The sequence below is a fragment of the Schistocerca americana genome, unplaced genomic scaffold (genome assembly GCF_021461395.2).
Source record: "Schistocerca americana isolate TAMUIC-IGC-003095 unplaced genomic scaffold, iqSchAmer2.1 HiC_scaffold_73, whole genome shotgun sequence".
NCBI lineage: Eukaryota > Metazoa > Arthropoda > Insecta > Orthoptera > Acrididae > Schistocerca > Schistocerca americana.
In genome coordinates, this window is record NW_025726489.1 from 663,118 (window position 1) to 681,371 (window position 18,254).

An 18,254-nucleotide genomic window follows, 5' to 3' on the forward strand; every position below is an offset into this window, starting at 1 on the left:
TGGTGAAGTACAAGTCCGCTATGTACACTACCCTGGTCGCTATGTGGTGCCTGCTACTGTCTGCGACTGCAAGTGACTGGGCTGTGACCGATGTCTCGGTGACTCACTGGATGATGGACTGGAACTGACTGGGTAACTGGCCCCTCCAGTGCACAGTGGAGATCTAAATTCTAGCGGCCGAAAGGGTGTAGGTGGCACGTTTCTTGTGAGTCTGTCTTTGGCCTCCATCAATCTTCTCGCAGCCTCTGCGCCACCTGGTGTGCTGGTGCCAGCTTCACCAGCACATTCCTCCCCCCCACCCCTCCCCCAAAATTCCGCACCATTGTTGTGTAGTGAGGCTGCAAACGACAATGGGGAGGGAGGCAGGACATTGGACGTAGAGATGAACCAGGAGCCATAGCTGTGGAAGACATAGTACTCCAGACAGTACCCTGCCATCTGGCTTGCGAGGCAATAGGGACATCCTCCGTGAAACAGGGTGCGCCATGGGGCGATGATGGCGATGGCGATGGCGACAGCTACGGCGGGTCCAGGTCCACACCGCCGGCGAGTGGGGACAGCAGGGGCGAGTGTGTATAGTCCATCCACTCCTCAAGGCGTGCCCTGGTGGCACCAGTGGGCGGCTGTGAGGTCCACAGTGTCCCTTGCTGTGAATCTGGTGGAAGAAAAGCACTAGAATCAAGGTGCAAATGACATGAGTGAAGTTGGTTCTGGTGGCGGCGCTGCAGACCATCGGGATCTGCAATCAAATACATACGAGTAGAAGAGCCAATGCGTTCCTGGATGACGCCTCTTTCCCAACGCCCACGGTTGCCATAAACCCTGAAAAGAGTAAGATCGTGTGGCGCAAAGCGAAACTCGCGGTCTAGTGTCTGCGCTGGATTCTGTGGTATGTGGAGCAGCGTCCGATGGTGGCGGCCACGCAGAAGTTCCGCCATATTAGAGATGGGGCCGCTCCACGCCCGCACCAACGTGGTGACCAAACTGTCACCTCCGTCAACATGTTAGTTATCTAGTAAGTGGATCACAGGATGCTGGGCTGTGATGTTGTCCGTGCGTCTGGGTAAGGCTACGCATTAACACGGTCCATCAGGTGATAGATAGTGGACGAAACGCGAGTGAGGGTAGCGATTTGAAGAGCAGAGGGAAAAAAGTGCCAAGGCTCGCGCCGTGGGAAAAAAACCTCTGCGACAGTGGGATGAGTAGTAAGAACAGTAGTGGCTTACTAGCTGCGATAATTCATGCAAGGTTGGATTTGTTAGTATGGGTATCATGCATGACTACCGTGGCAAGCGATGGCGATGTATCCCAGTTGCTGCGGCCGCTACATTCCTGGAACAATCAAGATCGTTATACAGTAGTGGGAGATCGGCCATAGATCATCTCACTGTGTGGGGGATGTGTGGAGCTTGTCTGCATGCAGTGTACGGTACGGATTCCCTGCGTGGTGCCAGTTATTCGGCAAGTGTCTTCCAGCTGGATATCCAGCAATGGCGCCTGATTAACAGGGGCTCGCCTGTATCGTTATGTTTGCGTACGCTTGGCCATAGACGTTAGGTCCTTACAAGTATGTCTTTTGGTCTTTTATGTTTCCATCTATGGTTGTGGTCGTAGTCCCCCAGATTCAGAATAAACGGGTTCTGCGAATGTCTGGAGTTTCTGTATAGTCTTGTGGTTAGTTTGTGGATTACCTCCGTGAGAGTCTCAAGTCGGTATTCCCGGTGAAGCTCCGCGATGCGTGTGTATCGTGGAGCATTACTTATTATTTTGAGTACTTTGTTTTGTATGAGCTGCAGACGGCGCAGGCGTGTAGGCGCAGCATATCCCCAGACAGGAGCTGCGTACGCCATCAGCGGTCGGATAAGTGTCATGTACATGGACCTCGACACCCTTTTGTTCAGTGTGCTACGCCGGTGATGGTCCGTCTCGTGGGTGGGAGCGATAGCAGGCGAGAAAAACTTGCAGCGCCTGTCCCCGTGTGTGGGAGGTGGGAAGTTTGGCCCTCTCTTGTTTGAAAGTGCTTACGAAGTATTCTGCTTCTCTGTTGGACTGTGGGTGAAACGGAGCACTTGTTAGATAACGAATGGCATTTCGTGTACAAAATCGTGTTCTAAATCACGTGAAGTGAACTGTGGTCCGTTGTCCGACACGTGTACTTCCGGGAAATCTATGCAAAATATGGGGGACAACGCTTGGACGGTGCTATGTGATGTGGTAGAAGCCATAGGCACCGCAAATGGAAACTTGCTTAAAAGAGTCTACCACGATTAGGCAACGAGTGTTCCAAAATGGTCCTACAAAGTGCACTCGTTGCCATGGCGATTGAGATAGGCCAAGCTGAGAATGTCTGTGGCGGAGCGGATTGATTTTCCGCGCATGCGCGCCACTGTGACGTCATCTGTTTAATGTGGGGGGGGGGGGGGTCCATGCCCTGCCAAGTACAGTGACGTCGCGCTATCCGTTTAGTGGGAACAATTCCCCAATGTCTTTGCTGCAGGAACCGCAACACATCCTTTTTCAATACTTTGGGAATGAGCACACGCGATTGTCCGCTGCAATTTTGAACTATAATCACACCTTATTGTACGGCCGACGAGCAAAATATCGGTGCGCAACTGAATTCGGGATACTTTTCAATGAATGAGGCCAAGACGAACGAATGTACTGCAACAAACCTTGAGATCTGGGTTTGATTCCGTAGCCTGTGCAATTTTTCTGTAGTGCAACGGAAAAGATTCCAGCAATTCAGAGTGGTGCGCATCGATTTGGCAACAAGATGCGGCAGATGCATCAGAATCAGAGTTTGGGCCAATCGGAAGGCGAGTAGGGCCGTAGGTCTGTACGCTATTTCATACCGTTACTGCGAAAGCAACAAAGCCCAGCGTCGCAATTTTAGAGCAGTACGTGTAGGAACCAGCTTTGACGTCTGAAACAAGGACTGCAAAGGCTTGTGATCTGTCACTAAAGAGAACTTGCGATCATACAAATGGTGATGGAACTTGATCACACCATACTCAATAGCGAGAGATTCCTTTTACTAGTTGGGAATAATTGCACCGAGTTTGAGTTAACAACTTCGAGGCAAAAGAAATAGGTCTGTCTTGTGTACCAATTCTGTGTGGAAGCACAGCACCGATTCCGTAGGAAGAAGCGTCGAATTGCAAAACTACTTGCTTGACGGGGTTAAAATGCACTAAACATCTGCACTAAGCAAAGCATTTTTGACTTTCTGAAATGCATCTTCACAATCTTTAGTCCACATAAAAGGTACAATTTTGCAACGCAAACGGTGGAATGGATCTGAACAGCTTTCGTTATTAACCGAATGTAGTATGTCATCTTCCCTACATCTACATCTACGTGAATACTCTGCTATCACAATTCCAGTTCATCTTCCCCTATTATACCCAGATTCGCTATTACGGTTACCCCGTGCTAACTGCACCTCTTCTAAGCCAAAATTATCAATACTGACAGGCACAACCTTTTTTCCTTCTATCTCCCGCGCGTAGGACACGCTACGGCGCGTAAAACACTTCATTTTATCCAGCGGCTCATTCTCAGACAAAGATTCAACGACTCACAAGGGACCTTGTATGCAGTTTAGGTGGCCCACCCGACGTCTAGGCGGTTCCTTGCGACATTAACGGTTTTTCGGCCGCAGAACCTAGGCGAAATTGTATTTCATCCAGTTCTACTGTACCCCGTTCCAGGTTAACTTTTGCGTGATGCGCAACCAGGAAATCCAATCCGAGTATGACATCATAGCTGCTGCCAACAACTGGAAGAACTTCTACCTTCACCTGGAAGTTCCTCATTTCCACTCTGATCCGAGTGACTTCACCTGTCCCCCACGCACGCCACTTAACGCCCAGTGTGGTGGTTTTAATTCTGCTTTACCGAGTACATTTCTACTCGCCACGGATACCTGAGACCTGGTATCCAATAAAAATTTGCACGGTCTGCCCCTCACCAAGCCGGTCAGAAAAAAGTCTGCCACTGATTCTGCACTAGCATTAATCCTTACTTGGGGTGCTGCACAGTGGACGCACCGCCCCCCGCCCCATTTAACTGACGGAGGTGAGGCCCACCTTGCGGTTTCCTATCATGTTTCTGCCAGGACCCATTGCAATTACGCTCCCGATGACGTCTGCATTTCCTGCACTGCACTTCCTTACAATCGCACCTAATGAGTCCCATCCGACCACATCTGAAACATTTTATTTCTGCATTAAACACTGCTTTCCTGTCCCACGTCTTTGTTACTGCTTCAGCTTCCTCTAACGCCACAGCGATTCCGACTGTCTCATTGAGAGTCTTAGGGAATTCCATCCTAATCTTGCGGGAGGTTTCGTGTTGTATTCCCCACAAAAATGCGTCTAGTGCCCTCTGCTCAGCTTCCTGCAGAATGGCTTCATTAACCCTATCGGAATCCGTTAGCTCACAGGTATTAACATTAATTTTTCGAATTCGATCTACAAAAGCTTCTATTGATTCCCCATTCCTTTGATACATTCTATTCAATTGTTCCCAATAATATCTAGACGTATTTTTCCTCTGATACCTATCCAGCAACCCTTTCTTGAATACTTCAAATGTCCAAGAATCCCTTACTTTTTCATGGCATGTAATGTACGCTCTGGCATCTCCAGTTACTTTCAACTTAGCAACACGCAAAAGTGTTTCTGCACCGCAATTTCCCAATTTAGTGGCCGTGCTAAGGTTCTAAAAAAAAATCATAACATCCTCCCCAGTTTTTCCAGATAAAGGGGTGACCAAAGACGCAGCGTTAGTGTCAAGAATTACTGCATTAACAGAAACTGTTCCTTGCTCGCTTTTTTAGACCGAGCAAGCTCTAATTCCGACACTCGCTCAAGTAGCTGCTGAATAGCCACCTCGACTGACACAGACTGCTCCATCACTACCAGCTATCGAATCAAGACTACAGTAAGCCCAGAACAAAGAACAGGTAGGGAAGATGGACTATGCTACAGGGTCAGACAAACCACCAAAAGAAAATTGGCACTTACTTGTCATGTAGCAGGAGTTGCTGATCCATTGTTGCCCTTCTCGGGTGCCACATATCCTCGTCGATTACCAGCCACAGTTACCTCCAAATCCAGGGAGAAGACCACTACTGTCACCAATTGTAACAGGAGTGTGTGATGCGCAGGTTGCCCGACTGACACACTTGTAATAGCGTGAAAGTAGCGGGTGACGTGGTCAGGGTTGTAAGGCGTGGCCGGGTAGAAGAAGGTGGCTGTTTTTAGCAATCTTCGTCTTTATTGTTAGTTCTCCCAATACATTTTCCGGTAGCTCAGCCCCACTTCTCGTGTCGTGGTGCAGACGAGCTGATGCACGCAGTCCGGGGAACGCGACGCCGCGCTCGGTCAGCAGCTGCGCAGGCAGTAGGTTAGCAGCACGACGCCAGCTGGGCCAGCTCGCAGACCCGGCAGCTCGTGACGACGCCGGGAGTCGCCGGTGCAGCAGCGGGCAACGCCCCCCGCCGACCAGTCCTCGGTGACAGCGTCACTGATGACGACAATGTGACAGCAACCGAACGACCAGTCGGTCAAACCGAATACCGACGCCCACCTCTGATGCCCTTAAATAGTGCAGACCGCTGCCGAATCCGCCGGTTACGCGGCAGCGTGTTTATAAGACAGTTCTCGATGAGTTGGCTAATGCAACTGCGCCACACGGGGCCTGCGCCTGTGTTATTCTGCTAATGCTGTGTTCTGATGGCTGCCGTGCACGTACACACATACCGATGTTAGTTACAAAACTGCGTCACCTACATAACGCGCCGGAAGGCCTTCGTCCGCCGTTTGCCACGAGTCTGGCGCATCACGCACTGAAACATACTAAATCACAATTTCGCATCGTATTTCCTAAAAGTAACCCCTTGTCCTCTACAGGACTCGTGTACCCTTGATGACAGCATGACACAAAGCTTCACGCCTCACCTGGGCCCGTCAACACCGACATTGGACTGTTGATGAAGGGAAAAATGTTGCCTGGTTGGACGAGTCTCGTTTCAAATTGTATCGAGTGGATGAATGTGAACGGGTATGGAATCAACCTCATGAATCCATGGACCCTGCATGTCAGCAGGGTACTGTTCAAGCTGGTGGAGAGTCTGTAATGCTGTGGGACGTGTACAGTTGGTGTGATATGGGACCCCTGACATGTCTAGATACGGCTCTGATGAATGACACGTACGTAAACATGCTATCTGATCACCTGCATCCACCCATGTCCATTGTGCGTTCCGACGAACTTGGGCAGTGTGATACCCCACACGTCCAGAATTGCTACAGAGTGGCTCCAGGAACACTCTTCTGTGTTTAAATAATTGCACTGGCCACCAAACTCCCCAGACATGAACATTATTGAGCATATCTGGGGTGTCTTGCAACGTGCTGTTCAGGAGAGATTTCCACTCCCTCGCATGTTTACTGATTTAGGGATTCATGGTGTCAAGTCCTTCCAGCACTACTTCAGACATTATTCAGGTACATGCCACGTCATGTTGTGACACATCCGCATGCTCGTGGTAGCCCTACACGATATTAGGCAGGCTCTTCAGTGTATAATACAACCACCAGCAATGCGACGCTATCCGGGCTGGTCCTTTCAGGATTTCACGTAAGCTATGAATCAGAGTTTGTAATTAGGATCAACAACCACCTCGAGGATTACATCACTGCAGCCACTCCACCAAATAACGGAATTTAAAGAAGATAACTAAGTAGTGGAAAAACACCTGTGGCCCTCTCGTTCTGAAAAACGATAGAGCCTGCTTCTTTCTGTATGGCGGTCGCGCCCTAACTCCTCTTGCCACCTCCGTCTTGCCGGAGCTGCTCAACCCAGTGCCCTGCATCGATCGCTCCGTCCTCCGTACAGCTGGACGCGCCCTGTCGCGACCGCCGTCGTTGAAATCGAGCTGCCTCCTTGAGGCGATCGCCTGCAGCAGAACAAGAACATCTCAGAAACGAACAAACAAAGGACAGGCAGTCCGCAGAAATTGGAAGGAAGCTGAGCCTCACAACTCAGAGTGCTTACAGGGACAATGGTAATCGCTATTGTTACTTTAGAAGATATGCCAGTGCTCGTATTCCGAAGCTGGAGATGTTATTTACTTCTCTAATGAATGCAGCAGGTCGTTCCAGAGTCGTGACTGAGACAGAAATGATTTCGGATTTAATCCATAAAATGCTACTCTTTTGTTGTACGTATTTTGCAACATTAGATTTAGATTTGATATTAACTTTAGCATACTTTGGTATGAGACGTTTGATGAGACATGGCAGAAATGTACCTTAGAACAGTATGTAAATATTAATATCACAATTTTAAACTTCCAACTAGAAATATTACGAAATATGACTCCATTTTTAATAAATCAGTTTTATGACATTTTAAAAAGTCTATGTAATATCATACCACTCTGCAGCTGATCATTCCATCATTGCATATATCTCCAGTGCCAAATAAAGTTAATATAAGACAGACAGACTGAATCTGGCATAGATGTATACCTGCAGTCGAGTCACAACTCACATATCGATATGATGCCTCAATGCCAAAGACCTCCACAACGTCGTTGACTTTGAAACCATTGTGGTAGTACCACCTAAGCCCATAGAGGGCACACTGAGTATACATCGTCTGTACAGTTATTTTAAAGCTTTTAATTGATATTTATACAATATTTAAGTAATTCCATGGTTGTAAAGAGATATTTTATACGTAACTATTTTTATGTTATTATTGTACTTTGTTTTTTTACGTTTTGACGATTATGTGAATCTATTTTATACTGATTGGTTGACATGAGGTGGAGGGAGAAGAGGTAGGCGGAGCATCTTCGAACTTAAGCGTATGCTCGTCACTTGCTGGCACCAGTTGACATCACAGCAGCTGAGAAGAGTGCTCCACCTACTATCTGCGAAGGATGCCATGGGTATAACACGTCTTATTGTATTTAATCGTCAATCTAGTAAGGTTTCTATTACTTTCTAAATTAAATCGCAGGTCTGATGATGGTCGTGTGAAATGACCGAAACCGGTCACCTATGTTCTTGTAACATACGTGGTGTGATCAAGACTGAATTTTTTAAAGGAAAATTTTAGAAATGATTTCGCTCTGATGTAGATTGGTGTTTCTGTCATATTGTTCATATAAGAGTGTTATGATCACAGAGATATACGTGGGGCAGTATTAGTTGATCAGACTACAGAGAAGCAAGAGGGTATGTCAATCTCTGCGCTTGTTTGCAGTGGCCACAACAGCTGTGCATATGATGGTGAAATATGATCAATATGTCTAGGTTACAACCTTTTTGAATGTTCACAACAGTTTTGAAAGTTCTTGCATTTGCTGATGCGTGGAAAGTGGTGTTATTAGTAGTAAATTGCTGTTTCAGTTTGCTTTGTATCTTGCACGTAGTTTGAGGCTGGACAAAAATATGGGAACACTGCAAGTTGGATGCTCAAACATAAATGCTGTTGCTAGCCAAAATTGCAGGTGGCGCTGTTCTATTTGACAACGAACAGCATCTGTACAGTGACCTCAATGCTTTTCAGTGTCAGCTGTGGTCAGAACACGTGAATGCGTTACGTCGGAGCTAAGTGTCCTTGAACGTGATCAAACTGCTCGCGCTCGTATGATGGCTGCTTCCGTAACCGAGGTAGCCGTGAAGTTGGCGTTTCAAGGGGTACCATATCGAAGATTACACCGCACGCAAGGAAAGTGGAAAAACACCATCCGCTAAGTCACAATGCGGATGAAAGTGTGTGTTGAGTGTACGTGACAGATGGTCATTAAAGAGGGCTGCGTTGAAAAATAACACAACAGCTGCAAATGTCACTGCGAACTCTCTCAACACTAACACAACACGAAAGGAGCCCCATAAGTGGGCAACTGTAGTGTGAGCTGCAATTCCGAAACCATTCATCACTGATAAAAATGCCCATAACTGGTAAACATGGTGCTAGGGCGATAAGACCTGGACTATGAAGCAATGGAAGAATTTCATTTCGCCGGATGAGTCTTGATTGACACGGTTTCCAACTTCTGCCCCAGTTTATGTCCCAAGAGTGAAACATGGCGAGGGTTCAGTGATGATTTGGGAAGCCTTATCGTTGTAATACATATTAGCCGCATGGTCTCTCTTCAAGATCGCATTATGGGCAAGGAATATGCGGCCATTTTGGCTGATTAGATCCATTTCACTGTACAATCTTTGTTCCCCAATGGCGATCCTGCGTTCCAAGACGACAGAGCTCCCATTCACACAGCGCACATAGTGCATGATTGGTTTTGTGATGTACATCTACATCTACATGGTTACTCTGCAATTCACATTTAAGTGCTTGGCAGAGGGTTCATCGAACCACAATCATACTATCTCTCTACCATTCCACTCCCGAACAGCGCGCGGGAAAAACGAACACCTAAACCTTTCTGTTCGAGCTCTGATTTCTCTTATTTTATTTTGATGATCATCCCTACCTATGTAGGTTGGACTCAACAAAATATTTTCGCATTCAGAAGAGAAAGTTTGTGACTGAAATTTCGTACATAGATTTCGCCGAAACGAAAAATGTCTTTGCTTTAGTGACTTCCATTCCAACTCGCATATCATATCTGCCACTCTCTCTCCTCTATTACGTGTTAATACAAAAACGAGCTGCCCTTTTTTTTTTTTTTGCACCCTTTCCAATGTCCTCCGTCAATCCCACCTGGTAAGGATCCCACACTGCACAGCAATATTCTAACAGAGGACGAACGAGTGTAGTGTAAGCTGTCTCTTTAGTGGACTTGTTGCATCTTCTAAGTGTCCTGCCAATGAAACGCAACGTTTGGCTCGCCTTCCCCACAATATTATCTATGTAGTCTTTCCAACTGAAGTTGTTCGTAATTTTAACACCCAGGTACTTAGTTGAATTGACAGCTTTGAGAATTGTACTGTTTATCGAGTAATCGAATTCCAACGGATTTCTTTTGGAACTCATGTGGATCACCTCACAGTTTTCGTTATTTATCGTCAACTGCCACTTGCCACACCATACAGCAATCTTTTATAAATCGCTTTGCAACTGATACTGGTCTTTGATGACCTTACTAGACAGTAAATTACAGCATCATCTGTGAACGACCTAAGATAACTGCTCAGATTGTCACCCAGGTCATTTATATAGATCAGGAACAGCAGAGGTCCCAGGACGCTTCCCTGGGGAACACCCGATATCACTTCAGTTTTACTCGATGATTTGCCGTCTAATACTATGAACTGCGGCCTTCCTGACAGGAAACCACGAATCCAGTCGCACAACTGAGACGATACCCCAAAGGCCCGCAGCTTGATTAGAAGTCGCTTGTGAGGAAATACAGAATCAACTTGAGATCCCCTGTCGATAGCGGCCATTACTTCGTGCGAATAAAGAGCTAGCTGCGTTGCACAAGAACGATGTTTTCTGAAACCATGCCGATTACGTATCAATAGATCGTTCCCTTCGAGGTGATTCATAATGTTTGAATACAGTATATGTTCCAAACCCCTACTGCAAACCGACGTCAGTGATATAGGTCTGTAGTTTGATGGATTGATTACTCCTACTACCCTTCTTAAACACTGGTGCGACCTGCGCAATTTTCCAATCTGTAGGTATAGATCTATCAGTGTAATTTGGAATGAAGTATGAATGATCGCTATCGACCTCCATCATTATCACCCTGCAACAATTCTGTAGGAACTGAGATATAAGATGAAAACAATATAAGACCTGTATTTATCCATCCCGAGACGACCGGAAGCCATTTTGAATGCCAACGGTTTTCCTACACGGTGTAAGTCATGGTAATGTGTTCCAGTTTTTGTGTTTTCGTATTTTTGTCCACCCCCCGCACTTGTCTGTCACTATATATTACACGCGAAGGAAATATGTGATTAAAATCATATTACTGAGTCTCATTAATACGTTGGAGAGTCTGTGACACTCATACTGTTGTGACTGGGGAAGTTTCAGTGATGGATGTGCACCCTTATGATGGACTGTAGCTGTCACCCGCCACATATCCAGTCCATAAACCACGCGTTTCTGGGGAGGCTGGGGGTGGAAGGGGAGTAGGTTGGACATGACAGCTCTGAGAGCCCCTCCGCCATTTTGTTTCTTCGCACACTTCTCTGCATTTGAGTACACGGCATCGCTTTAAGTTCAGATTTGCGGTCAGATACGCTGAAACCGAGGGTGAGTGCGTGCTCAGGGAATGTTGTCTTTTACCGACGCGCTATCGAAGATTTACACCGCATGCAAGGAAAGTGGAAAAACACCATCCGCTAAGTCACAATGCGGACGAAAGTGTGTGTCGAGTGGTCGTGACAGATGGTCATGGAAGAGGGCTGTGATGAAAAATAAAAACACAACAGCTGCAAAAGTCACTGCGAACTCTCTCAACACTAACACAACACGAAAGGAGCCCCATAAGTGGGCAACTGTAGTGTGAGCTGCAATTCCGAAACTATTCATCACTGATGAAAATGCCCATAACTGGTAAACATGGTGCTAGGGCGATAAGACCTGGACTATGAAGCAACGGAAGAATGTTATTTCGCCGGATGAGTCTTGATTGACACGGTTTCCAACTTCTGCCCCAGTTTATGTCCCAAGAGTGAAACATGGCGAGGGTTCAGTGATGATTTGGGAAGCCAATTGGTTGTACGAGGTTGGTCCGGAGAATACGTATAAAAGTTGAATAATAACTTTATTTTACAATTATTCAGGTATTACAATATGGTCTCCTTCAAAGTACTCGCCCTGAGTCGCGATACACTTCTGCCAACGCCGTTTCCACTGTTGATAACATTGCTGAAAGTCTTCAGTTGTGATATTGTTCAGTTGCCGTGTCGTTTCCGCCTCGATGGCTTCCACATCTCCCAAGTGCCGCCCCCGATGCACCATTTTGCATTTCAGGAACATGAAGAAATCACACGGGGCTAAATCGGGTGAATAAGGTGGCTGGTCTGTCACGGTGATTGAGCTTTGGGACAAAAACTCGCGCATAACGAGCGACGTGTGAGCGGGCGCATTGTCGTGATGAAGGATCCACCTGCCCCCTTTTGCCAACTCCGGTCGAACTCGGGCCACACGAGCTCTGAGACGTGTCAGAACTTCAAAGTAAAAATTTCCGTTCACTCTCTGGCCGGAAGGGGCAAATTCCTTGTGAACAATGCCCCTAGAATCAAAGAAATCAATCAACATTGTCTTCACATTGGACCTTGATTTTCGCGACTTTTTTGATCTCGATTCTCCTGCTAGTTTCCATTCCTTGCTTTGAGATTTGAGCTCCACATCGAATTCGTTAAACCAGGACTCGTCTCCAGTGATGACTATGTTGAGAAAGTCCCTTCGTTCCTCTCCTTCCAACCAATCCTCACAGCACTGAACCCTCTTTGCTTTCTGTTCTGGCGTCAAGAGCTTCGGTACGATTTTCGTACACAATTTCTTCATTTCAAGTTTTTGTGTCAGGATTTCGTGAACGATTGTTTTGGGGATTGACTGCTCGTCTGCAATCATACTGACTGTCAATCTACGGTCTTTAAGAACACAACCCCGAATTCGTTCGACATTTGCATCGGAACTCGATGTCGACGGGTGTCCTGGGCGAGGGTCATCGTTCACTTCTTCTCGGCCATCCCGGAACCTTTTTAACCACTTGTTCACGGTTGGTTCCTTCAGAGTCTCCGTAAACCTGTTTCAAACACTCAAAAATCTGCTTTGCAAGAAATTTGATGTTGACGCGCTGTTCCTCAATCAGAGAGCTCCTTCCGACGGAAGGTGAAAAAGGGTAACTGTCAACAAGCTGCCGCACTCTCCCACCTTCACGCAGAGTGCTCTGACTCGAAATGAGCGTTGATGGGATTGATTACAGCAGTAATCCCACCTGGCGGTGACTGCAACTTGTAACATAAAGACTATATTCAACTTTTATACGTATTTTCCGGACAAACCTCGTAATACATGAGCCAAATGGTCTCTCTTCAAGATCGCATTATGGGCAAGGATTATGTGGCCATTTTGGCTGATTAGATCTATTTCACTGGACAATCTTAGTTCCGCAATGGCAATCCTGCGTTCCAACACGACAGAGCTCCCATTCACACAGCTCACATAGTGCATGATTGGTTTTGTGGTCTAATTTGGAATGAAGTGTGAATGATCGCTGTCCAGCTCTGTCATTGTCACCTTGCAACAATTCTATAGGAAATGATATACAAGATTCCCATCAAAACAATATAGGACCTGTATTTATCCATCCCGAGACGACCAGAAGCCATTTTGAATGCCAAAGGTTTTCCTACACGGTGTAAGTCATGGTAATGTGTTCCAGATTTTGTGTTCTCGTATTTTTGTCCACCCCCTGCACTTGTCTGTCACTATATATTGCACACGAAGGAAATATGTGATTAAAATCATATTACTGAGTCTCATTAATACGTTGGGGAGTCTGTGACGCTCATACTGTTGTGATTGGGGAAGTTTCAGTGATGGATGTGCACCCTTATGATGGACTGTGGCTGTCACCCGCCACATATCCAGTCCGTAAACCACGCGTTTCTGGGGAGACTGGGGGCGGAAGGGGAGTAGGTTGGACATGACAGCTCTGAGAGCCCCTCCGCCATTTTGTTTCTTCTCTGCATTTGAGTACACGACATCGCTTTAAGTTCAGATTTGCGGTCAGATACGCTGAAACTGAGGGTGAGTGAGTGCTCAGGGAGTGTTGTGTCTTTTACCGACCTGCTTCGCGCTGTAATGTACCAGACGAGACACTCGGCATAACGCTCAGATATTGACAGCCGCATAATACTGAGGCCAGCAAGCACCTCCGCAGTTTGAAGTCCCACACCGAGGTACGCACCAGGGGGTTCACCCCGCACCAAGTGAGAGAATGCCTTCTGCGGTTAAAATTAAAGTTCTTTTTTTTGTTATGGTTTTAGGGCGCAAAACTGCTACGGTCATTAGCGCCCGGTCTGTGACTTAGGAAAAGTAGGAAAACGAAACTGGCAACCAGCAGCAATGAGAGCAAAACTCAAAAATGTGGGGAAACCAAAAACAGAAGGAAAGCTTAAAAAACCACTATAGAAGGGGGGTGGTTTGTTCCCAAAAAGAGCTTCAAATTTCTGACGCCATCTCACTGGCACTAATGAACTCGAGAACGCGATCGGCTGATCGCGTGTCATCTGCTAAAATGGAAGATATATCAGACGACAGCTGTAGACGGGCGCGTAACGGAGTAAAATAGGGGCACTCAATTAAAAGGTGTCTTACCGTCCACAGCTGAGAGCAGTGGGGACAGAGTGGGGGAGGATCGCCGCTTAAAAGATGTCGATGGCTAAAAAGACAGTGCCCTATCCGGAGTCTAGTTAAAATTACCTCCTGCCGACGACGAGTTCGGGAGGAAGAGGTCCAAGCACAGGGAAGAGCTTTCACGTCCCGGAATTTATTATTGGGAAGTGTTGACCGATGTGCGTGCCATAAATGAGCAACACGACGACATAAAACAGTCCGTAGATCAGCGAAGGGAATCGTGCGAATAGCTGGCCGAAGAAGAGAGACTGCAGCCTTGGGCGCTATATCGGCCGCCTCATTTCCACAGATACCAACATGTCCTGGGATCCAGAGGAACTCCACAGAGACGCCCCCCATGTGGAGCAAGTGGAGGCAGTCCTGACTCCGGTGGACTAGAGGATGGGCAGGGTAGAGAGCTTGGAGACTGAGGAGAGAGCTGAGAGAGTCTGAGCAGACAACATACTGTATCCGCTGATGGCGGCGGATGTATTGGACAGCCTGGAGAACAGCGTAAAGCTCCGCAGTATAAACCAAACACTGGTCGGGTTGCCAAAATCGATTTGAGGTGTCACCAACAATATAGACACTCCCAACACCAAACGATGTGTGTGTGTGTGTGTGTGTGTGTGTGTGTGTGTGTGTGTGTGTGTGTGTGTGTGTGTGCATATGGCTGTGATTGTCAGTGCCAATACGAAAGCTTTTACAAGGTGTTCCTTATAAAGAAGAAAACAGCTAGCAGCCACAGTTGATAATGCCATTTACACCGATGAGGCAAAACGTTATGACCACCTGCTTAATAGCGTGTTGGTCACTTTGCAAACACAGTATAGTTGCGACTGCCCTCGACACGGATTCTACAAGTCCTTGATAGCTGTCCAGAAGTATGTGGCACCAGACTTCTACTCACAGGCCACCAAATTCGCGCAAATTACGGGGCGTGGTTCGTGGGTACACAGCTGGCGCCTGATACGTGTTCCAGTGCGTAGAGGACAGGGCTATCTGCTGGCCAAGGCATCAGTATGAGTTCACTGTCATGCTCCTCAAAGCACTATAGCACGATTCTCGTGTTGTGTCACAGAGACTTATTCTGCTGGAAGATGTCGACATCTACATCTACATCTACAATTATACTCCGCAAGCCACCCAACGGTGTGTGGCGGAGGGCACTTTACGTGCCACTATCATTACCTCCCTTTCCTGTTCCAGTCGCGTATGGTTCGCGGGAAGAACGACTGCCGGAAAGACTCCGCGCGCGCTCGAATCTCTCTAGTTTAACATTCGTGGTCTCCTCAGGAGGTATAAGTAGGAGGAAGCAATATATCGATACCTCATCCAGAAACGCACCCTCTCGAAACCTGGACAGCAAGCTACACCGCGATGCAGAGCGCCTCTCTTGCAGAGTCTGCCACTTGAGTTTGCTAAACATCTCCGTAACGCTATCACGGTTACCAAATAACCCTGTGACGAGACGCGCCGCTCTTCTTTGGATCTTCTCTATCTCCTCCGTCAACCCGATCTGGTACGGATCCCACACTAAAGAGCAATACTCAAGTATAGGTCGAACGAGTATTTTGTAAGCCACCTCCTTCGTTGATGGACTACATTTTCTCAGGACTCTCCCAATGAATCTCAACGTGGACACGCATACTTCCAGATATTTTACAGAAATAACTGCTACCAGTGTTTGCTCCGCTATCATGTAATCATACAATAAAGGATCCTTCTTCCTATGTATTCGCAATACATTACATTTGTCTATGTTAAGGGTCAGTTGCTACTCCCTGCACCAAGTGCCTATCCGCTGCAGATCTTCCTGCATTTCGCTGCAATTTTCTAATGCTGCAACTTCTCTGTATACTACAGCATCATCCACGAAAAGCCCCATGGAACTTCCGACACTATCTACTAGGTCATTTATATATATTGTGAAAAGCAATGGTCCCATAACACTCCCCTGTAGCACGCCAGAGGTTACTTTAACGTCTGTAGACGTCTCTCCATTGAGAACAACATGCTGTGTTCTGTTTGCTAAAAACTCATCAATCCAGACACACAGCTGGTCTGATATTCCATAGGCTCTTACTTTGTTTATCAGGCGACAGTGCGAAACTGTATCGAACGCCTTCCGGAAGTCAAGGAAAATGGCATCTACCTGGGAACCTGTATCTAATATTTTCTGGGTCTCATGAACAAACAAAGCGAGTTGGGTCTCACACGATCGCTGTTTCCGGAATCCATGTTGATTCCTAAAGAGTAGATTCTGGGTTTCCAAAAATGACATGATACGCGAGCAAAAAAACATGTTCTAAAATTCTACAACTGATCGACGTCAGAGGTATAGGTCTATAGTTTTGCGCATCTGCTCGACGACCCTTCTTGAAAGCTTGGACTACCTGTGCTCTTTCCCAATCATTTGGAACCTTCCATTCCTCTAGAGACTTGCGGTACACGGCTGTTAGACGGGGGGGGGCAAGTTCTTTCGCGTACTCTGTGTAGAATCGAAATGGTATCCCGTCAGGTCCAGTGGACTTTCCTCTGTTGAATAATTCCAGTTGCGTTTTTATTCCCTGGACACTTATTTCGACGTCAGCCATTTTTTCGTTTGTGCGAGGATTTAGAGAAGGAACTGCAGTGTGGTCTTCCTCTGTGAAACAGCTTTGGGAAAAGGTGTTTAGTATTTCAGCTTTACGCGTGTCATCCTTTGTTTCAATGCCATCATCATACCGGAGTGTCGGGATATGCTGTTTCGAGCCACTTACTGATTTAACGTAAGACCAGAACTTTCTAGGATTTTCTGTCAAGTCGGTACATAGAATTTTACTTTCGAATTCACTGAACGCTTCACGCATAGCCCTCCTTACGCTAACTTTGACATCGTTTAGCTTCTGTTTATCTGAGAGGTTTTGGCTGCGTGTCGCCATCAGACATGACTTCAGCCATAAAGGAATGGAGGTGGTCCACAATAATGTTGTCGTAGTTCACAGCTGCCACAGTGTCTTCGAGTACTACCATAGATCCCATAGAAGCTCAACTCAGTGTTCCCCATACCATGATTCTGCACTCACCGGCCTGCATCTGTGGCGTGGTGCACGTTTCAAGCAGCCATTCACCTGGATGGTGCCGTTTAAGGACCCAACCATCGATATGGTGTTGCAAGAAATGCTATTCATTCGACGGACGACACGCTTCTATTGATCCACGGTGAAAACTCAGTGATGCTGTGCCCGATGCAATCATAATTGACGATATCGTTGGGTCATCACAGGGTCACTTAGGTGTCTTGTGATGTGGAGCTCCATGTTCAACTATGGCTGTCGAACGGTGTGCTCCGAAACACTGGTGTCTGCACCAGTTGTGTGTGGGTTTTATTTTGTCAAGTTTTATAATGGATTGATCCAACAAGTACCCTTTGGCTCCTGCAAGAAACAATTTCCACCTCACACTACTACAGAAGTCAGACGGACGCTCCTAACCTACCAACAAGAGCTGCTTGAAAAACATTCAGCAACAAATATCTTCTGGAGTCGTCCGCTGTAAGGAAAAGACACAAAAATATTCTATATTCTTACGTAACTAGTGGAATACTTGGGTACTGGAGTATTGCTAGTTAGTGTAAGAAAAACATTAAATGAACGAAAAATATTATTTATTGCAAAAAAAAAAAAAAAAATTCTGAGAAAACAAGTGAAACTTTTTCTTATAAAATAATAAATTTCCGTGTTCTTTTCGGAACAGTAGATTGCCTCTTATGGATAGGAATGCTATTATTTTACAAAGTATGGAAAGGTTCTTTTCTCCCTTTTCTTTAAGAATGTTATTTACTTGGCAGAATGGCTGAGAATTGCGACTACACAACTTGAATAACTTTTCTAGGTACGGTCAAGGCTGTCCCTTGAGAA